Source organism: Eurypyga helias, unplaced genomic scaffold (genome assembly GCF_000690775.1).
Source record: "Eurypyga helias isolate BGI_N326 unplaced genomic scaffold, ASM69077v1 scaffold10733, whole genome shotgun sequence".
In the NCBI taxonomy this organism is placed as follows: Eukaryota; Metazoa; Chordata; class Aves; order Eurypygiformes; family Eurypygidae; genus Eurypyga; species Eurypyga helias.
Window position 1 is genome coordinate 1 of NW_010241862.1, and position 6,252 is coordinate 6,252.

A 6,252-nucleotide genomic window follows, 5' to 3' on the forward strand; every position below is an offset into this window, starting at 1 on the left:
GCACCCGCGGCGGGGATGCAGGCAGCCCCGTCGGGCCGGGTTGGCTCCATCGAACGGCCGCGCCGGTGCGAAGTACCGTGTGTGCCGCGGGGCAGCGCGTCCGCCCGGAGCTGGGGATGTCTTGTGTTTGCTCGGGAATGGCTTTGCCTTATGGCACTCAGAAATCCTCTTCCTTCTGGCATGGTTCGGCAGGGGAAGAAACGTAGCGGAGGTAGCTTAAATATAAACAGCCGGAATTCCTGGAAGGGCATCAGGATTGCGAGTGCTGGTTCCTGGGTGAGATGAAGGTCTCGGCGTCTCCTTCAGATACTGGCAGGGCGGGGGAACTTCAGCCCGAACTTCAGCCCCTTCTCCAGCTCCAGGGTCGGAGGTGGCTGGGGTGGTAGAGATGCTCTGACAAGCCAAACGCATCGTGGTTTGTGTCTTCCCTGACTTGTCGCGGAAAGGGCTTTTCTGCCCTGTGATAACTCGGGGAGGATGCTTCACGCTGCAGTGGAGTAGCAGAGAAAGTGGCTTCTCCCAAATTGTCAAGGAAAGCAGAGGGCTCGCCAACCTGGGGAAACAAATAAGAAACCTCTGGGTTTGAGCCCTCCTGGGTTCCCTGCCCCGTGCTCCGGAACCTCGGGAGAAGCGGCTGCCTGGGCTGCCCCAGCTTTCACCTTGACCCAGCCCGCCTTGACCCCGCTGTCCCGTGCCCTGCCACTGCGAAGTGCTTCTTCACCGGTGGAAGGGCCGGGTGAGGCTCTGGCAGAAAGCAGAAGGGGGTTTTCAGGCTGGAACTGAATTTAATCTGGTGGGTGATCATGTTCGTTGTGAAAGACATGATGTATTAGTTTCTTAAAAGAATATTTTTTCATTTATGTTGTTCCCTTCCTTATTTAATCTCTACACTATGAGTTGGACCAAAAACTGGGGGTGATACTGAAAATACTCTTATTACATTATTTGGATAGTTTTTGCTTCATGTCCTGAGATCTCTCATGGGGTTAAAAAAAAAAAAAAAGCTTTTTTTTTTCTGACTGGGAAACATGAGTGACTATTTCATAAGAAAATTAAGGTTTGAAGTGTTGAACTTCATATATCTGTGGTGGCTGTGATGAAACGCTGAGATACCGCGTCTTCTTTTTGCCATCAAGACCACGTGCCCGGGCTGCCCGTTTCTAACAATGTCTTGTTGTTGAGTCCGTCATTGCAGGAAAAATGACTCTGTGTGAGTGTGCTGGTACCAATTGTACCGTCTCCTTGGTGCTTCTGCATCGCTTCTGCAGCCACTTTGTTGGAACCTTATTTTCCCTTGGTTTAATAATTTATAAAATGCGTGTTGCCTCTAGGCACGTTTAATCCAGTTAGAAGAAAAACATCAACCAGTGTTTACTGGTTACGGAGCCTGAGGTTGACAAATAATGAAGCTTTTGTGGATGAGGGGATGTCTCATTTTTATCTTACCTAAACTCATGAAAATGCAGGGTTTGTGCTAAGTCTTCTGGGGATGTTTCTTCTTTCTTATCCCCATCCTTGAAAAAGTCCTTTGCCCACTGATGACAAAGTGGGGTTTAACTGTGACTTTCCTTAACCTGTTTTTGGGTCTGCCTCTCCTCCTTGCTTTTACCTGCGTCTGACTTCTGAGAGTTTGGCAGCTCGCAAGTATTTAACGGTTGTGCATAAAGATAGCAAAATCAGGTCCTACATCTTCACAGGCTTCATTTCTTTGGCGTGAAAGAGGTCAATCCCTTTTTGGGCAATAAATTGCCCTCAAATCCTCTGCCAGATACTTATGAACCACTATCATTAACTGCATTTTGAAGCACTCATTGAGCTGGAGGGGAAAAACTGGCCTGCAGTTCATCTTGTCTCCTTTGAAACTGCTAAATGATGATTCAGTGACCTTAGTGGGCAAATTATATCACCAGCTAATGGGCCTAAGAAGAAAAACTTGCTTGATGTCAAACAAACTGGCTGCTGCTGTTCCTCACTCTGAAACCTGCTGCTGCCCCAGGCGATACCTCCGGTTTCAAATACTGATGGGGTTTTGCTGAGGCACTGGAGGGGCAGGGGTAGTAAACTCTCCCTGTTAGCCATCCCTCTGCACTGCGTCCAGCCCACCTCCAGTGGGTTTTGAAGGTATCGTCCCTTAAAGTATATAAATCTTAACTTTTCAGGATTGCCTTTCCCTGTGCACAGCCCTCTCCTTGTCCTCCTGAGAGGGTGAAACTGCTCACTGGGGTGTAATGGTTTTGGAGAACTTGGCTCTGCCAGGGATCCCAGCAGAGCTGTATTTAGGAAGGAGGCAAAAGCATGATGCAGGGGTCCCACTCATCACCTTGCTGTTCTCCATCAGGGAAAAAGGCTTTGCAAAGCCCTTTTCAGGAGTGATGTGCCTCTTCCCAGACATCCCTGGAAGCTTCGTGGCCTGACACTTGGAACGGGTCAGGATTAGCTCCTGCGTGGGCAATGAAACTTGCTGGTCAGGGCTGGGGAGAGCAGGGCAGTGTGCTTGGCTGGCACTAATGGTCAGCCTGACCTCACTGCTTGTTCGCTTATTGGAACTAACTCGGGGCGGGTGGCTTCCCTGTAAGGAGGGCTGTAATTGCAGGTGAGTGCTGGCGGAGAAGCATCCCAGCTCCACACGTTCAGCCCTCCTTGCGTAGAGCTGCAGGAGTGAGTGGGATGTGCGAAAGGGGTCAGCTGTTGGCTTTTTGCAGGGCTGTTAGTCGAGTTACACCACCTCCTAGGATGGCCTTGCCAGCTGGCTCATCCTTTAGGGAAGTTTAAAGAGGCTTATTGCAATCTTACTAGAAATCTGTCATCTTCTATTAATCTACTTGTCTCTCCTCATCTCCTTTCCACGTGCTGCCCTGCTCATTCATCTCAACAGCACCGTTCTGCCCGCGCTGCTGCCGGTTGACACCAGCTGTGCCGCTTGCCAAAGTCTTGTTTAGGGCACGTTCATTTGTAGACTGTCGCTTCTTGCTGTCCAGCGTGGTATTTTTTTATATATATATACTATATTTTTAAACATTTGCTCTGAAGGCAGCACACGTGGAAGGACAGCGGACCCTGGGTGCTTTGCTAGCCGGGGCGGTGGTGCAGGAGAATCGCTGTACCCAGGAGCAATCAGACTCTGTCTCGGAGTAAGCCAAAGCCCGCTCCGACGGCAGGCCCAGCTCGGTGGCGTGCTCAGCGTGGAGCGCAGCTTGCCGTGCTGCTGGCAGCAGTCTAAGCGACTGGAAACTGTGGATATGAATCACTGGCTGCCGGCACCTTCCCCTCTGACATCCGGATTGTTCCCATGTCGGGGGGTAGCGCTGCGCTTGGCGTGAGCAAACAGTACGGATGAAGGGCAGCAGAAAAAGCTGGCAAACTGTGGGAGATGAGAGGGGTGAATGCTGTGCATCACTGACCATGCAGGGCTGGGGCTGGGCTCGGTGGCACCCCCACTAGCTGGGGCAAACGTCACTTTTGGAGTAATGCGGTTCTTCTGGTGGACCTTTCCCTTGCAGGTCTCTCAGGAGTGCGTCGATGCTGGGGTTAACAGCCACGTAGGCACCAAGGGGAAGAAAATGAATAGCTTGAGGAAGGCTAAGCCTTAATACCCATACAAAGCAAACAAATGGTGTATCGTTTGACGTGGATTAGGTGAGCTGTGAGATCTCTGGCTCTAGAGGCCCAGGTAGGAAATGCAGAGCCTTTGACAGGTGCGGCTTGGCCGTCCCTGCTTCCAGAGACAGCATCCGCGTGCTGATGCAGGTCCCAGTGCTGCTGGGAGCCACTCTCAGCCTCTCCCCTCGACTTTCACAGCGATGCTCTTTCTCCTGCACAACACATTGTTTGCTATCCTTGAATATTGCTAGCTGGCAAGGAAAGAGATCAGTGTGGGTTTTTTCCAGAACAGTCAGCTGATTTCATCCCATGGGAAGTGGTTGAAAAGCAGGAGACAGGTGGGCTGGGATTCATGTTTTCTAGACAAAAAACATAATTCCAGCAGAAGGAAAAACTGAGAAGTGCTGTCACTGGGTACTTCTCTATGTTTGCATTTGAAAGAGCTTGATAGGCTGTGATTAATGAGGCTAAATGGAAGCTTGATAAATGGTAAATTCAAATGAACCTCAAACAAAAATGGCTATGTAAGAAGGCTTTTAGTTGCGTACGAAGTGCAGATTGTGGGTTTCATCTGGTGCTGTTTGGTTTAGGGTTGGCAGAGCATGTTGCATGGGCTGTCCCATGCCGGCTGCAGGAGTAGCTGTGCAGCGGGTCCTGCCCAAGTGGTGTTTGTGCAACCCCTCCTGCAGGCCATTGTTTCTGGCCTGGTTTAGGTTAATATATCGTTTCCGCATCTGAACTACCACATCTGCATCCTGGAGCCCCCCATGTCCTCATATCCAGGCTCTAATTAAGGATGCTCTAAAAGCATCAGGCTAGCTACCATGGCCTTGCAGATCAGAACCATTGGCCTAATCTATTTTTGAAGTGAATTAAACTAGAAAAAGGTACTGCCACTCTAGAATAGGAAGCCACCTGGGGAGTTAACCCAGAATAGTTGTTCTCCTTTGAATTCACACCCTATCTCACTTCCAAATAACTTTCCGTAAATGCAGGCTCCATAAGCATGTGGAATACAGGGCAGGACTTAAGCAGGATCACCCAACAGAGCTAGGAAAACATTTTGTTTTTCCCCAAGATCTCCTCTGCATCGCCTCATGACAATCTGCACATGCTCCTTAACTTAAGCATCATTTTCTGTAATAAATCTGCCCTGTTTCCTGCTCGATCCCCTGCAGAGATCTGCCCTCCCTTCCCACCCCACCTCCGTGGTTTGCTGTAGCACCCTGACTGCCGGCTCCCGGCCAGCACCTCTGCTCTCCTCCCCTGTCCTCTGCGGCTTTTGCGCTGGTCGCGCACAGTGAAACGGGCATCCTGAGTGCTTGCCCCCCGCGAGGTCCACGGCAGGATTGTACACAGCTCTGGTCTTAGGCTGGATGCGACCTTATCGCCTTTCTCGGTGAGTCAGTGTGAGCAGTAGGTATGAGGCAGCATCAGGTGCCTGTTCCTGAGCTGGGGTTGATAACCTGAGCTGGGCATAGTTAGCAGGCTGAATTATTTGCAGCGGCAGACCTGGGCGCTGCTCTCATGCTGCTCTCGTCTTGCGTCCGCTGCGAGGAGGAGTGGGGATATTTGCATCATGTTTTGAGTTGTGCTGAGACACTCTGCTGTTACACCGCTCCTTAGGATTTGTCAAGCTCAAGTTAAATGTATATAATTTTAACATCTCATGATTCTTTGGGGGCTGACTCATGTTTTTTTGGCCTGAATGAATCATAGCTCTTGAACTCCATTGCTAAATTCATTATGCAGCAATTACAGGGTTGGAAATGCCACCCCAAGTGCGCACAAACAAGCTGGCAGCAATTTTCCCCCCCTTCTCTCTCACCCCGTGTTGCCAAGAGACCTCCCTTGTGAGTCTGCTCATTAGCTCTTACCTGCACTCTGTAGGTGAGGGGCTGCTCAGCACCCTGCGTCTTGGTGCTTTGCCCTTGAGCTGGAAGGGGCAAGAGGTGCAGGTTGGGTGTTTCTGGAAAAGATGAGAGGGGACAGCCTAGGAGGGAAGGCTGGAGATGCACAGCTTTGCTCATCGGTGCCAGTCGCCTTACGTTTGTCCCAACCGCTCCATGTGGCATCATGGTATAGTCATGGCACCTCTAATGATGTGTATGGGAAAACCCCAAGTAGAAGGCATTTCTCTACAGTGGTTCCTTGTGGCAAGAGTGGATGCTGGCACCACTTCACAGGCACAAATTCTGCTTGATTACTTGCTCAGCAGCTCGAAGGTCAACTACACACTGGAGGAGAAAGACCAAGGAAGACGTGAGCCCCATGCTGGCTGTGAAGTGTCTAGTAATGCCCTCCATCATTTTCTCTACTTTGTGGTGCTAAGCTGAGATTTGGGGATTTGTTGGACTTGGCTTTTTATTACTGAGGTCTCGAGCAAGAGTTTCTCTGTTATGTGAAATTAAGAGGGGCTTTGTAATGGGTGCATTTTTCTTGCTTACTTGCTTAACCCACCAAAGCAGGTGGTGGGAGCTGTGCTGCAGATCTGGCAGCGGGGTGCAGAGGGTCCATCTCTCCACCATCTGCAGAATCAGATCAGATTTCTGGCTTTAAGATCTCAGAATCACCAAGGTTGGAAAAGACTGTAAGATCATCTAGTCCAACCATCAACCCAACACTACCATACCCACTAGACCATGTCCTCAA